Source organism: Culex pipiens, chromosome 2 (genome assembly GCF_016801865.2).
Source record: "Culex pipiens pallens isolate TS chromosome 2, TS_CPP_V2, whole genome shotgun sequence".
Lineage (NCBI taxonomy): Eukaryota > Metazoa > Arthropoda > Insecta > Diptera > Culicidae > Culex > Culex pipiens.
In genome coordinates this window covers 88,210,904-88,228,129 of record NC_068938.1, presented here as the reverse complement: position 1 = coordinate 88,228,129, position 17,226 = coordinate 88,210,904, and the positions used below count along the sequence as shown (strand labels likewise).

The window sequence follows — 17,226 nt, the reverse complement described above, 5'->3', positions numbered from 1 at the left end:
CTTTGGATTGCGAGTCCAACCGCCGCCAGCGATTCCACCGGAGTAGGCTTGGTTTGGTGTGTTGTTTGTACTTATGGCATGGAGACGACTCCTACACTGCCCAACATTGAAAAAACGGCTAATATCAACTTTTGGCGAAAACGAGTTATTAGCACCAGGTGGTAGAGGATGTTCCAACGCATCTTCTGGAACTTGAATTTTACTGAAATAGTGTTTAGACTTGGCTGCCGATGCGAAAAACCAAACGGCTAATATGCCACTCTTATGGGAAATTGCCTTGACGGAGATTTTGTGACAAACACTAAAACGCGTTTTTCTCGGAATACTTGATTTGGCATAATAGCCGAATTTTCAATTATGGGCAGTACACTTGGAATGACTTAACGGCCTAACAACCAAGGCCGGGACCGACATTTTACTTCCTTTTCCGAGGGAAGGCAAAAGTTGACCCGTCTAAGCTAAAAACGATTCAAAAATTTAAAAACAAAGATTCGTTTTGTTAGTAAAGGTTTGGAAGCACCATCAAAATGCCATAACTAACGAAGTTCTGTTTTTTTTTCAGACGCTAAATAGGTTGATAGCAAGCAATCTGTTGAGTTCAGAAATTGATTTAAGTTGAACAGAAGTTGGCAAAGAACTGGCGTCCCGTTTTACCTTAAACTAATACTTTTCTTATTATCCTCGAATAACGAAACGACCTTCTTTTCTCTACTAAAAATAACAATAAAATTATAATTTTCGATAAATTCGAATTCGATTTTTTTTTGCTGAAAATAATTTTAAATCATAAATGTAATTTTCAATTTTATTTGTTGGCAGGAAATTGGGTCCTAAAATTAAGCATAAATTTGTGATAGTATTGTTCACAACCTAGGGGGTGGACATATAGGTTAATAGACCATTAACATATTAAAATAGATGGTTAAAGTATTGATATTTCGTTAATTTATTGACGCGAACCCACCTTTTCATTATCACCGTTTTGACAAATCTTGGTTTCCCATCCTAATTCTTTGAGCGTGTGCGAAAAAATAAATGCGTGTGGGACGCCATTTTTTCCATTGTTGTTGTTGCGCTCGGGCGGTAAAGAAGTGTAAAATTGTTCGGTGTTGTTTTTCTTCAAAAAAATTAGTTTGAGTTTGATGTTTCGGCAGGAATGGTGAGTAAATTTGTGTGCCAGCAAGGAAAAATATATATTCATAAGTCCTTGTACCAAATTCAATCCCACTAGCCACGGTCAGCGCCGGCCGGAAGATTCCGGGAATCAACAAACCCGCGAATGATTGTAAGAAACAGAACCAGCGATGGGTGTCCGGAAGCGGCCCATGGAAAAGGAGCAGTTGCTGGAACCGGTGCCGGTGTTTTGCCACGATGAGGACAAACACGAGCGGAGCGACCTGCGCGTTGACTGGGGCAACATTGCCATCCTGTTCTTTCTGTACCTGCTGCAGGGTATTCTAATGGGGCTGGTGGCGGCCATCCTGATGATGTTGCAGAATCGCGGCGCCAGCTACAAACAACAGGTGCGTGTTGAATGATGGGCCGGTGATGCGTCTTATCTCGATAAGGTTGTTGAGATGAGTTGCAGGTATAACGCGTCGCGATAACAATCGTTAAACATTTCAGGCCGAGTTCAGCTTCGCGCACTAGTCGTTCAGTATGAAGCTGCTGTGGGCGCCGATCGTCGACTCGCTGTACTGGTCGCGCTTTGGCCGGCGCGTCCTGGCTCATCCCGACGCAGTACCTGATGGGGTTGTTTATGCTGATTCTCAGCCTGCACGGTGATCTTTTTGGCACTGCGGCCGTCGTCTGGTTCACCCCGGCCATGATCTACGACCTCCATGTTCCGTACTACTACTGATCCTGCTGACCAAGTACGGTCTGTATCAGATCGCTCTCTACAGTATGTTTGTTGCGGTGATGGCGTTCTTTACGCGAACTAGCGGCCGTCGGCGGAACGTACTTGACACTGCTCAACACGCTAAGCAATGTGGGCGGAAACTGGCCCACCACCTAGTGCTGTGGATGGTCGACGTGCCGACGTAGCCGCTACTGCTGGTGAGGAAGAGAAGAAGGAGGAACCGTCTACGGCCGGCAACCAGTGCCGACAGGGCAGTGGCCGGAGCCGGAGTACGCGTATGCGACTTGGTTTGGACTGCTGCTGCAAGTTGCGACGGAAGACACCGAAAACGAGCAAGTTTCTGAGCTTGACGGATCGAACCGGGGTGTCGATGATCCGTCGACAGATGGGTTGGACCGATAGTGAGGAGCAGATTAAGGCGACGCCGTCGTCGATCAACCGATCCGTGGCGATTGAAGCCGTTGATGAATTTCCGGATGGTTTGCTAACGAAGCCAATTCAGTTGAAAACATTACGACTCGGCTGCAGAGGCTGGCTCAACCGGCTAAGCAACCGTTCACGGTGAAAAAGTTCTACCCGCACACAATCTCCTCTTGATCAAGCGATCCCTCCGGTGTCGTCAGTGCGACCACAACGTGACCAAGTCCGAGTACAACCCGAGATCGATCAAGTACCGCATTGCGATGTTCGCCGCGTACCACGTTCCGAAGGTTCGCTTCATCCGGTGCGAGCCGCTCATGTTCAACCAGAAGGCCATCCTTTTGCTGAAGCTAATCAATCCAACCATGACCATCACGATAATGGAACTGCCAACCGACGAGGAGGAACGTCGCATGATCGAAGAGCTCAAACTGTCCGCGGAGGCGACCGTCTCATCGTCGTCCTCTTCGCTGATGCTGGTCGGTCGCGGGATCGATCTCGGATACGAGTAGTTTGCCTCGAAGCAGGCGGCACTGCTGGAGGACCCGCGGATGATGCAGCAGAGCGTCAACGGAACGTTCAGGCTGCACTTTTTCAGCCAGAACCGAAACCGAACGGTTAGCGGGATACTTTCCAACGAAGCATCCATCGCGATTGCGGCGATCAAATTGTTCACTACCGAATAGCAGACGAAGAAAAAAGCCAGAACGAAAAATTGAAAAAGAAACACAGATACGAACAGCTTTAAATTATGAATGTATTCAGTAAAATAAAGTAATGTTTTCGCTTTTTGTTAATTAGCTAATAAAAAAGGGGTGAGGAGGGGTATGTTTCCATGTGCATCCTGTAACGGGCCTTGAACACCTTGGCAAGAACGCTAGCGATGATGGGTTCATGGCCAGCGGACATTTTGAGAAAAATAGACTACAAGTTTTATAAAGATAGCTTTGATTTCATAAGCCAAAGCTACACCGGAAGTCGTGATGAGGACATGTCTACCTGTTCTCATGCGTTCTTCCTGGTGGTATTCTTCAGATTGGTGTGTAGTTCTGAGCGCCCGGGGTTCTGAAGACGGTTCCTAAGAAGCCACAGCAAAAGTCTAGCCGGGGATGCTGGAAAAGGGGAATTGTGGGGGAACGAAATAAACATACAAGTTTTGCTTTTGATTCAAGGGCAGCTTGATGGGCTCCAACAGATAACCAAAGGTTTTTGGCCTCGTTGATGGTGGACCGTTCCGAATGCTAGACTTTTCTTTGCCAGACGGCCCACGCAGAATGGGCATAAGAAGGTGCCGCCGGTTCTGGCTCTGATGAGCGTCTTCTGGCACTGCACGACTCAAATAGGATAACTGTTGACCGTTGCGGATGCTTCCACTAACTCCCCGTCCTAGTTTTTGGTAAAAAAAATCTACTCCTTTAGGCGGAAACCACCACCATATCCCCGTCCACGTCTTTTGTAAAGATAGTTCTTCCTCCGACGGCTCAGGCTAAAATGGCACACAGATTCCGTTGATTCCGGATCAGATCCGTTTTTAACTTTCCTTTGTGCTACAGTAAATATTTAAACCTAAAAAAATCGCGAAAAGGCAAGAACATGTTTTTGTTTATCAGCTGTCAAAATGTACCGAGATTTATAATACACGGTGGGAACGCTAGCTCAACTATTCGTCAGTCTATTGATAAAAATATCAAAATCCCCGTCAATAGATTAACGAATAATAAAAACATTAATTCTGTCCAACCCCTAGTTCACAACGATAAAGCTTTTTTTTCTGAGTACAATCACTCCTTGTACGGCCGCAAAAAATGTAAAATGAATTTTTAAATCAAGTTTAAATATTAAACTTCGCGGCCCTTCTTGACAGAAAAGTTCCTACTTGACAGCTCGTTCCAAGGGGACTATAGTTGATCCATCGATAAAATGTTGTCTTGTCAATTTATTTTTTTGCATTGAAATTAAAAAAAGTGATCAGAAATGGGCTTTAATCGTGTTTTTTATCGTTGTACATAAAAATTGACATTAAGACCCTATTCACTAAAATTCAATTCGGTCGTTTGTCCAGGAAGCCCAAATCTATCATACATTGACGAAACTGAAATGTTTACTGACGTCAACTTCAAGAATGTCGAGTTGTGCGATCGATCCAGATATGAATAAGTAAGATCTGGCGTCAAAAAAATATACAAAAAACACTTAAGTGATCATAACTTGCGATAGGGTTGCCAGATCTTGTTGGGAATTTCTTTTCAGTCATAACATTAATTTTGTGTCATTTCGTTACATCTATTTTTTAAAACATGTTCTCTGCTCTGAATTAATGACCCAAAACTAAAGTTCCCGATGCTCTGATACTCAAAATTCTCCAGCATATCTGCGCCGTACGATTAACCTCTTCACGAGCGCGCCCAGCATCAGCAGAGTTCTCTTCATGAATGTTTTATGTCATTACCTCAATTACGTAACACACGTGGAGAGGTACAGAAGCAAGAAGAGAAAAAAACCCGGGCAGCCTGTCCATTCAGCCACCGGTGACCGAATCAAACCAGACGGTTAACTGGGGCCAGGGGTTCGACACCGCGTGATTGTGACTCGATTTAGCGGATTGATTATGATTCAGCACACGTTGCTGCACATGGAGCAGAGTACGCAGGTGTGTCTGTGCGAATTGGTGTGTGCAGATTGAGAAGCTCGGCCGGTAAAGTTTTGTGACTTTTTGCGGAATTATTATGTGCAATATGCAGGGATGCCAACTTTGTGGTTTATGAGAAATTGCTCAGTAAAGTGTTGCGAAATATTTTGAATTTCGAGCTCATGTCAAAAGTATTCAATTTGTTGAAGATTTCGCCTCAATACAACAACAACTGAAAAGTCTGATGAATGGCAGCACTGCTTTTGGCAAATTCACATGCAGTCGATTGAGGGACACTTTTTTGCGTGCGACCAGCAAATCACGTTCACTCTCCGTTGGGGTTGAGCGCGGTCACTGCATAAAACTGCTCCCTGGGGTAAAATGGGACTTGCGAGCTAAACTTCTTAAAGTATAAGGTTATAACCTGAACTGAAGAGATATCCAAGATTCTGTATCTGACACCAGTTTCACCCCACTGACCCTAGGGGGCGTTTAGGGGCCTGTGAGGGACCACGCGACTGCCCCTTAGCTCGCACCGAGGCCTGGGACACCAAAGCGCGCAATAAGAGTTCAAGAACTATGCGCAAAAAATATACTATACACATATAAATATAAAACACGTTTCCAAGTGCATAGTAATGGGTAATTATTGAACCCGGCGAGCGCGCGCCCGCAAAAGACGACGCACACGAAAGTCGCGCAAAGTTAAACCTTAAGCGACCCTCGCGATTGACTCGCGGGTTGTTGTTTTTTTCTCTCTTGCAACTTGAATAGATCCAGCGAACCTTAATTTTTCAGCCTCTTTTTTAACTCACTGCAGATTTTAACCGGTTTTTTGCCCCTGTACTGTATTGGACCGGGTGGAGAGTGTTGAGGTTATACTTTTTTTTTGTTTTTATTATTAACGGTTACCTTTTTGTTTTTGGAGATCGCGATCACGATCGGGACAAATAACAGCAAACCCCGGGTGACAGTGAGGCCGTTGGTGAAGAGCGTGAAATTGATGAAGTTGTGCTGATAGGCGAAACATGTGCTCGGTTTGGAGATTGGCTAGCCAGAACAGTAATCTGCAATGTTGACAGAAAAGAAAAAGTTGAGTAGAGTTGATTTGAAACATTTTTTGAAACATTTTTTTGAAGGAAAAACTTGAGTTTGATGCTTTTACTTGTGATTTTACGTCGCTTTTTCTTACAAGAAAAAATTGCATGCAATATGTGGGAGAACCGTACAGCACTAATTCTCCATACAAACTTTGGAGAAAATACTTTCGGTCCTTCGAAAATTAATGGCAAATGATTGAAAACAGACAAAACCTGATGATTCAGTTTTGTAGCTAAGGCCTAAACCAACCAAAAAACATAAACTGAGCAAGATTAACGCATTAAAAAGTTAATGAAAAAAAAAACATAAAAAGTTTTACTTAGAACCAAATTGCTTAAAACGGGATTTTTTTTTTATTTGAGACTTTACAGCAGTTTTTTCCTTTGCCAAGAATGTCATTTTCATGTAGCAGATGAGCAATTCTCTACAAATTCGGCCGATTTTGACCATTTTTATTTTTTGAATTTTTTTATTTGGCTCATACAAAAATGGTACGTAAATATTCAAAAATCTGTACCTTTCCAAGGATTTTTTTTTTATTGATTTGGTGTCTTCGGCAAAGTTGTAGATATTGATGAGGACTATTCAGAAAAAATAGGTAAACGGATCCCGGGTCCGGTGGCGCAGTGGTTAGCGTGGTAGCCTCTCACCCCAGTATGGCCTGGGTTCAATCCCAGACGGACCCGGTGGCATTTTTCGAGACGAGATTTGCCTGACCACGCCTTCTATCGGATGGGGAAGTAAAACGTCGATCCATTAGCGTAAAAGAGGTTTTGAGTGACTCACCACACATAACCTTCGGATGCCTAGAAATGAGCAGAAACTTGCAACAGAGACCACAAAAGACCCGGGGTCGTTAAAGTGGATTGCTTTGCTTTTAGGTAAACGGAAAAAAATTGTGATTGGTGGTGAACGTTTTTTCAAAAAAAATTCTAAATCAAAATATAGCCATTCAAAGTTAAATTTTGTCAGAAAAATTCCGGTTTATTGATTTAATTAAAATCAAAATTCCTACAATATATTTTTTTTAAAAGTTCAGAAAATTGGGTATAAAATTGTCTAAGAAACATTGAAGATTGGACCTCTGATTGCTGAGATACAGCGGCTTAAAGAAAAAGAAACAAGAAAATTGAAGTTTTTTAAGTCTTACCCAACTTACTTTACTTTTACTGCTCGTACAACCTCCGGGTCATGAGCAGTCTCCAGATGCGCTGCCACTGAACTCGGTCTTGGGCTGCTACTCTTCAATTCCGACTTGGAACTCCCACACTTCTAAGATCTTCCTCCAAGTCTTACCCAAACAACCCTCCAATTTATAATGTCGATATCTCAGCAACTAGGGGAACTATACCCTTTCTCAGCCTATTTCTATTATCGGCCTATCAGCACTTTGATCATGAATTACAGCTTTCATAAAGTGTTTTTGACTGTTCCGAAGTAATAAATAGCTCAAATAAAAGTGAGCAAGCAACTCTCCATTGTTGATACATCTGAAAATGTTGATTTAGTAACGGAAAACGGCAAAAGTGATGAGAATTGGTCGAACGGCTTAGAGTGATTAAAATAGGTTTATTTCCCCTAATGTTCCGATTTTCAATGTAAAAAAATAAAACGCTATTTCGATATTTTCGAAAAAAGTATTTTCAAAAAAAAAAAAATCAGAACTTACATTTTTAAAGGGCCAAACATGCAATATTACGCCCTTGTAGGAATTTTTTGAACTCTTTGAAAAACATATTTTTAGGGATCATGCACACTATTTTAAAAAGTTAAAAAAAACCGGAATTTATCGGACAAAATTTAACTTTGAATGGCTTTATTTTGAAAACGGTTCTCCTTATCAAAAAAATTGTAAAGTACTTTTCGATTGTTATCTGATTTTTCATAAAAAATTAAGTCAAAAATTATTTTAAAGGTACAACATTTCCATTTGATCGCGCAAAGCAAGTGGACCCATAGTACGTTGTGTTGATTGATTGCAGGTTCCCAGATGACCAACGGATAGCAGCAGAAATAAAACAATAGCTTGCACTACACTTCAGACCAACCATCTAGGACGGTGGCTGGATGAAGAAGAGAGTGATCGTCAGATCTTTATTCGTCACAAATGTTCACATTAGAATTGTTCTTCAGAATGTACACAATAAGGACGTGTCCATAAACTACACACCGTCCCAACACAATTTTTTACAAAAAAAAAAAACACTATTTAACAAAAATCTTAACACGTCGTCAAAATTTTGGTCCATACTTCTGAATGGTTTAAATAATGCGGGTTTTTGTCCCCTAAAACATATAAAAAAAACGGATTTTGGGAAATTGTTTTTCTGTGAAAAAAAAATTAATTGAAAAAGTATTTTTTTTCTGTGTACCTTATTGTTATTTATTGTCCTCATCAATACCAACAACTTTGCCGAAGACACCAAATCATTAAAAAAATCCTTGAAAAGTTACAGAATTTTGAATATTTGTATGAACAGCTGCCAAATCTGTATAGAAACTTTGATGGGTGAACCAATAACACAATATTACTTCTTTGTTTGAGTTAAATAAAAAATATAAGAAAAACGCATTTCCAGGTTTGGTGAGAATTGCTGAAAGAATTGGTAGAATTTGAAACTGATTCTTGCATGTTTCAAAGTCGGTTTTCACACAGTCACAGTGCTTACGAAATTTCGACTATGTTTGTGATAGGTGGAGTGTTCCAATCGTCTTCACCACGACAACCTGATTTTGGCATTCTACTTTGCTTCGTCACATTCAAATCAAATCATTCCGGAATTCAACAACACAATTTCCATAGCTAATATTTTTAAAGCCCTTCTGCAGTTTTTTAAGAGGTCTAAAATTAATTTTTGACGTAGACTTACTTTTTTGTCGGAGGTACTGGGGTGTCATTCCAAAAAACCCGGGCCGAAGGCCCTGGATTACTGCGTCATCCGTCAAACGCTTATATCTTCCTTCCCTCTAATCGAATCGACACGATTTATGTGCCATTCGATTCGAAAATTATTCAGCAATTTGCTATAAAACTTTCATTGTTGGCAAAATAGTTTAACTATTGAAACAATTGAATGTTTTAAAATGTTTTCAAAATGCACAGATTTTGCAAGCAAAATGAGCGCTTCCCACTCACGGACGGGAATGTCAAGTACCTATTTTGAGGGGAAAATCATCCGAGCAACGCGACCGAGAGTCGGTCGCGAAAAAGGAGGGGAAGTAGCGGGCCGAAAACATATATAAGAACGTTCGCTCAGCCCATTCTATCATTCACGTCTCAGACGTCGGACCGGCAGCAGCAGCAGCAGCAGCAGCAGGAGAGACCAGAGCAGCAGCAGCAGGAGAGAGCAGCAGCAGCAGGAGAGAGCAGCAGCAGCAGGAGAGACCAGAGCAGCAGCAGCAGGAGAGAGGGACCAGAACTGGAAAAGAAGCGCGCATCGCCTTCTCGACGTCACCGTCAGCCAGTTGCCTCTCGATGGCCGGACCGTTTGGATCGTCCCACCCGGGACGAGGAGCAACAAGATGGGGCGCGCGCTTGCTCCTTCTCGCCTAAAAGTTGCCTCTCGTGGGTCAAGCCATGGTTGTGAAACCAGGGCTGTGGAGTCGGAGTCGGAGTCGGTGGAGTCGGGTCTTTTTGGGGACCTGGAGTCGGAGTCGGAGTCGGAGTCGTCAAAACTCGAACAGCTGGAGTCGGAGTCGGAGCCGGAGTCGGCTAAATTTTAAGAGCTGGAGTCGGAGTCGGAGTCGGAGCCGAAGATTTCTGATAACCCGGAGTCGGAGTCGGAGCCGGAGTTATCTTAAATTCAACAAAAAATATGTTTTTTTTTATTGTTCAGTATTTCCTATAGAACAGCTTAATTTACAAAACATCTTATATTTTTAATTGATTTATCAGATACCATTATGATTTTGAAGCTTTTTATTGTGATTGAAAAGCTTTAATTGTGTTATTACACTATAATCACTAAATGATAACCTCTTACCCAAGAATGTAGTATCATAATCATTAAAATAATAAAAAAAATATTGGTTATGTAGTCAGACATATCTAATTGATTCTTGAATGCTTCCTTTTGCCTATATTTATGTGCCCTTTCAATTCAAATTTGACCAAATTTCATCCAGTTATTTCTGAAAAAAGTACACACACAGTCATATTTTACCCCGATAGCATATGTCTTGGAAGTTTTAAGTAAAATCATTTTTTTGGAAAAAAATTACGAGGTACATAAAAAGATTAAAAATAGTAATCACGATAATAACAATCTCTTACTTGGAACTCAACATGCGCATTTTGTTTATAACTGAGTACAAGAAAATCAAAGTGTTGCATTTAAAATACTTGAAACTAACGAATAATATCAAAAGAAGTTGCAACAAATTTTGAAATAATCATTGATTGTTGATGTTGATGTTGATTTCAGGTAAACTATTTTGATATCGTTGCAAATTATCGTTGAACAAATCTCAAGAATTCAGTACAAAAATGAACTAATAAAAAAATGTATAGAACAAACTATAGGATTTTTATTTATTTTTCAAATAATATTTAAAAAAAAACAAAATCAAAATATTATCAACTGGTACGAATTTTCTCATACTGTATGTCCAACGCCAATATGCCAGAAGGTGATAATCATTGCATATCAATGTACCTTAAAAAATGAAATATTTGTGACCTAGACAACATTTTACTTGTGGACATTTGTTTTTTATTATATTTTAAGTTTTTTAATATATTTTGATGGAGGCGCAAGATCATTCATAAAGCTTCGTTTTAGGTGAAGATTCACGAAGTATCGTGCGCCTCCTTTTTAAAGTATACACAATTTTAAAATTAAAATAAATTAAAAATTTCCAGATATTTAAAAAGGACATCTTAAGAATCTTTTCCACGAAGACATTTTTTAGATACATTGATTTGCAATAATAATCTACTTCAGCCATGGCGTGATGTCCATGTACGTCTTAAAAAAAATGTTTCGTTTAAAATTGTCATTTAAAAAACAATGTCAGCCTTAAAATGAGCAAATTAGTTTCAATGTTCAATAGATCATTAAGGCCAGGTTTCTTTTAGTTATTCATTCAAAAATAACAATTTAATATTTAAATTTATTAGCTTTGAAAAAAATATTTTCAAATTTCAGGTTAAGCAAATAAATCCAAATTTACTTACAAAACTGTTCTTCTCAAAATGCCTCTAAAACTGAAGATATTTTTTGATTTCTGTTTCCATAACATATAAAACTTGTAACATAGAAACTTTTTTTCCGTTTATTTACTTTACTTTACACACTCAGATTTTTATGCCGAAATTCGGCAGAATTCTGCCGAAATCAGAACAACTTATCGCTCGGCAGAAATATATGCCGAATCTCGGCAAAATGTGAGTCATTGTACCGATTACTCGGTGAAAAATGACAGTTAATTTGCCGAAGTTCGGCATTTTTCTGCCGAAGAAATCAGTTGTTCTGTTTTCGGCAGAATTCTGCCGAGCTCAAAAACCAAAAATGAGTGTGTACTTTTACTTAACTTATTTTTCTTTAGAAAAACATGACGCTTAGAGAGTATTTAAATAATCCTATTTATCAATGTTTTAAAAATAATTAACTAATAATAGTTAACTAACTTTTGAAACATTTAAAAATATGTGGAGTCGGAGTCGGAGTCGGAGTCGGAGCCAACCATTTGTTGAAAGCTGGAGTCGGAGTCGGAGTCGGAGTCGGCTAGAGTTAGTAGGCCGGAGTCGGAGTCGGAGTCGGAGCCAATCATTTGTTGAAAGTCGGAGCCGGAGTCGGAGTCGGAGTCGCCTAATCTGAGAAAGCCGGAGTCGGAGTCGGAGTCGGAGTCGTTTGAAATATGACCCGACTCCGCAGCCCTGTGTGAAACTTCCAAATTCTAGTTGTTAAACTTTCCAACTCTTCGGAGTTCCCTCACTTCCCGTCCCTCGTCCCACCCGGGGCGAGGCAGCGCAATGAATAATTCTAGATTAAATTTTCAAAACAACCTATCCCTCATGGGTTTCCTATGCAGATAGGGCCTTTTGAAAATTTAATCGAGAATTACAGTTTAAATTTCTGGAACAAATTTTGGTTTTCGGGGGCGACGGTCTGCACAGCTTTCTGAGGCTGCTCTCGCCCCCAACCCCTCTCCCTCCCCCTCATTCTGCTACCAAACATTCATTCGGTTCACGAAAAAATCGTTTTTCGTTCTTCTCTTTCCTTCTTTCATTCGATGTTGTCTAGTCAAAGATTTATCAACACATTCAAAGTATGTTTACATGGTAGCTGCGGTTTTGTTCGCATTAGATTTGCCATCTCTTTCTAGTAAAAATCAACTCTATCGGAATTCAATTCGAATCGTATATAAATTCCGTTTCAACAACCGGTACGTACACGGTCCGATTGAATTTACTAGGTGTCGGGGGGTCCATCTCGCGTTCACGATCTTATTCCGTTAGTGTATTTCAAGTATCTACTCCCTGTTCAACTTTCGTTGGGTTTGGTCGTCTTTCGAGCTAGCTTAGCGCGTTTTTGACGGTGTTTTGTTAACTTTCGCCGACGGCCATGGCGGCGGCCGCGACGGTGGAGAGTGAGTGGACGGAGCACAGGGCTGAGAATGGAAGGACGTTCTACTGGAACGCGGCCTTGAGGAAAAGTGTGTGGGAGAAACCGGACGGGTTTCAACCCAAGACGCAGGCGGCGACGGGCATGGAGGTGGAAGACTCTGAAGGAGGAGGAGAGGACGGGGGCGGATTTCGTCCCGTGGTCAAGGTTCGCCGCAGGAAGGCTAAGGAGGAGATCAACGTCGGCGATGGCGGCAACGACGGCGATGTGGAGAAACTGCTCAGCAACAACAAGTTCAGCCCGCTAGCGGAGGAGAGCAACAACAACAACAATGCGAACCCAGCAGCAGAAAAAACCAACCCCGTGGTACCAGCAACCGGCAAGTCGGCCGGGGAGAAGAAGCAGCCGCCGCTGGTGGTGAAAGAAATGAGCTTCGCCCGCCTTGCGAAGGTGATGTCGTCGTGTGATGTCCAGCCGGAACACAAACTGACGCGGTACGGCACAAAAATTACGTGCTTCTCGAGCGACGACTTCGACACGGTGCAAGCCCACCTGACGAAGAACAAGGTGCAGTTCTGCACGCACGGAAAGCGCAGTGCGAGACCGCACCGGGTAGTAATGCGAGGTCTCCCGAACGTGGAACCGGATTACATCAAGGAGCTGCTCAAGACGGAACATCAGCTGGACGTCTTGGCAGTACACGCCATCAACTTCCCGCCATCGATGAGACGCCTTTCATCGTGCTCTTCCCCAAGGGGCACACCAGTCTGAAGGAGTTGAGTAGCAAAGTAAAGAAAGTGGGACCAGTCGTCGTCCGGTGGGTGGCCTACCGGAACAAAGAACCGCACGTGACCCAGTGCAAGAACTGCTTGCAGTTCGGTCACGGAACCAGTAACTGCCATCTCAAGCCCAGGTGCAGCAGCTGTGGGGGTCCCCACAACACAGAAAAGTGCAAAGCAGAAGAAACGCAAGCCAAGAAATGTGTCAACTGTTCTGGATCCCACGAGGGTCTGGACCGCAGCTGTCCCAAACGTGCGCAGTTCATCCAGTCGAGGCAGCAGGCGTCCAAGCCGAAGCCGCCAGCATGGAAAAAGGACAAACAGACTCCGGCAGGAGCTGTGTTTACCGCGGCGGATTTTCCTCCGCTACCTGGAGCGGTACCGGAAGAGAAACATCCTCGTCCCGCAGGAAGAAGTCAAGGAAATACTGGCGCCGACGCCGGTGCAACCCCGAAGGAGCAACAAGGTGAACGGATGCTGTACAGCGAGTCGGAGCTGTGGGCCATTTACCGAGAATACAGAGTTCGCTTGAGGCAGTGCAAGACACCCGAGGAACAGATTGACGTGATCGCACACTTGCTGACACATGGCACGAGAAAATGATCATCTGATTCAGTTACGTTTTTTTTTTATTATTTATTATTTGTTGTATTTTTGATCCTCGGTCCTAACCTGGTCGTAGCACCTAAAAGGACCTAATAAAAATAAGTTGTGAAGAAAAAAAAAATTTCAAGTATCTAGCTAATTCATCAAAATTAAGAAATGGAAAACTCTGTGTCAACATATCAAAACTTTACGTAGTCTACGCCATTCCGGTTATGTCTGTGACATAACTACTTTGACTTTTTTTTGTGCTTTTCAAATCACCTTGACTCAGGCATATTCAACAACGCAATAAAAGCAAAATAAATAATATTTTGCTTACCTAACCTTTAGTTATTTACCTTATAAAAAACTCCAGACTTAAAAAAAAACATTTCTGAAAAAGAACATGGACATTGCAAGGCCTACCCCAGTACATGTTTAAAAAAAATGAAAAATTTCATAGACATTTTATCAATGTGACTCCGGATTATAGTATCTCAGCAAAGGTCAAAACTATTAAGTTCAAAAAGTAAAGAAACTATTCGCAACATTTCATGAACAATATTTTCAGAAAAATCTTCTCAATTAGAAACTATAAATAAGTTGTTTTGAATTAATGGTCCAAAACTGGATAAATATTACATCTGGGAATGGCGACAGATTTTTTTTTCAAAAAAGTGTAATTTTACATGAACTTACAGATGCAAATTTCATCAGTTTTTGATGAATTTAACTTTTCTACACATTGTTTCAGGTAAAATGTCTTTAAAAAGAGGTAAAATTCAACTATCTAAATTTCCAACCATCCAAAATTATTTCTTAAGTTGATATTGCGAGGAGGGTAGCGTTTCCCAGTATTTTTTTCTCATTTAAACATTTTTTGGTCCAGCTTCGGTGAAGTCGCTAGTCAGCAGTTGGACTCGCAATCCAAAGGTCATCAGTTTGAATCTCGGGGTGAAAGAAAATTCAAGTAGAAATCTTGCAATTGAGACGCCACGATCTGTCGGTTGTAGATAGATGATTTTTTTTCTATGTTTGGAGTAATTTTTGAATGTGACGATATATCTCAAATTATGGAGTACTGAACTTTTTTCACTCTGGTTTCTTCTTTGAGGAAACTTAGAAATTTTAAAAATTGCAAGACGAATGTATTTGTTTATAATGACTGTTACATCGCGTTTTTCGAAATCTAAGGCGACCTCGACTACAAGGCATTCTGCAACATTGTTTTGATTCATTCAAGCTAAAAATACATTAATATTACCCAAATTGGACATCCATCCAATATACCAGACAGTTGCCCGTCAACGGTTTCCAACCCCCTATGTCACATTATAGTGAAATGCTGAATAAACTCTCTCTCTCTGTCCCTTGTTCAATGAGCACCTCCTCACGTCTCTTCATAACGCTGATTAAGCCGGTTGGCTGACAGAAACTTAACCGGAGTTCCTTAACATACCCGCGCGCTTTGCCACAATGTGGCGGCTTCTGCTGCTGCTGCCGGAGGAGCAATTTGATAGAGTTGTTTGGGGCGAGTTGCCTCCACGGGCGGCGGTTGTGCGGCGCAGTGACTCCTTTTCGTCCGGCGATGATGTTATCTCACTCTCTTTTTTGGGCTCGCCAGACTTTTGTGGCCACCAGCTCTCGGAGGTATGTACTTCATGCCTAATATGGTACACAATAAAGTTGACGCGAACATGAAAGCCGTGGCTGGTTAGGGTGATCTTGATGCTATTAAATTGTTGTTACATTCAGATTAGTCATAGGACGAATATTACAGGAAATATAATATCACAACAAATCAAAAACACTTCATTGTATAAAGTCAAAATCTAAACCTAAAAACTCTTAAATTTGACCGTCTCCAAAATCACATGCAATTTGATTTTTTTAAATATATTGTCAAGGAAGGTCGATAAGTTTTCTCAAAAGTTTGAGTGGATAACTTCTTGGTCCTTCCAAGAGATTATTCTGGAGTAGTCAATAAAATAATAAATTTTGGTAAACAAATTTTGAAGAGAAAATTAACATAACAAACACACATAATCAAAATACATTTAAAACATTAAAGAACCATAGATCTCCTTCAAGACCACCCTGCTGGCACATGTCACTTGCCAGTCAAGCCAAAAGAAGAGGCACCACAAAAAAAACGAAAAGCAAAAAAATACAACATGTCCACCAGAGATAAACTGCGCCAGCCTGTCGGCATAGAGCCACACTAATAACGACCGAGATAGCCAAAATTGGCCAACCCGTTCTCCCGTCGGCGTCGGTTCCGTCGGATCGTTTGTGGTGCGCCAAACCCATAGCCGCGGCGGCGAAAGGGCGAATATGTGGTTCGGCCGAGAAAAGAAACCTGGCATTTACAGATTTACAAATTACGAGCCAAGTGGATTAATTTATGGTGCTAAATGACGCAGGCAAGCCATGCTTGGGCACTGCGTTTCACTTCTAATTGGTTGAACTGATTTTAGGACAGATCTTTTGAATGAACCGGATGTTTGATCAATTAGTCTTGTACAACAAACACTTACTTTGGTAATTAAACTTGTCTTAACAAATTTTACAAAATTGAATTGTTTTAAAAAATATCAAAAGAAATATTTATTAATTTTGGATACCTCTTCTGATAGTTGCCAAAAATATGTTCTGAGTTACAAAAAAAAAAAAAAAAAAAAAACTATAAAATGCATAACTGATAATAAAAAGAGATGACATAAAATTATTCATTTCTGATTGATTTATGGCCACAGGTATGATTCTCTCACGGGCACAGGACATGAATGAAACACAACCCCCCTTCCCAACAAGAGCTTCCATTAGTTTAAAAACACAGCGAGAAAAACCCACCTGAGGCTGCCTCGGCCAGCGAGCATGAATGAAATGAATGAACCCGCGATGAATGAGCACTGAGCATGGATGGAAACGTGTTATCTCAGTGCCATGTGATTTTTTTGGCCGTTCGCTGTGTTGTGATGCCATTCTCCTCCACCGGGGTTCGGAGAGAAACGCAAGTTAACGGCAAGAGAGAAGCTGTTGAGAACGAGATACTTTTCAAGGTACGCATGTGCGAGACGCATTTTAGGGGAACTCACAGCAATGCACAGTGGTCCAGATCGCAAAATTAAGTGGAAAATGGATTTTTCGAAAAATGGTTAAGTTTTGGAGCTTTGGTGTCTTCAGAAGAGTTGTTGCATATGGAAAGGGGCAACTTTTGGTTTGGTTGAAAATTAGGGTGGTTCACGATTAGGGTGATTTTGGAAATCTAACTTTACAGGAAAA

General features: G+C 41.3%; 1 pseudogene; it reads left to right on the top strand.

The window, feature by feature from the left end:
• Window positions 1–876: 876 nt before the first annotated feature.
• On the top strand, window positions 877–3,471 carry LOC120422896 (uncharacterized; annotated as a pseudogene).
• Window positions 3,472–17,226: the final 13,755 nt, after the last annotated feature.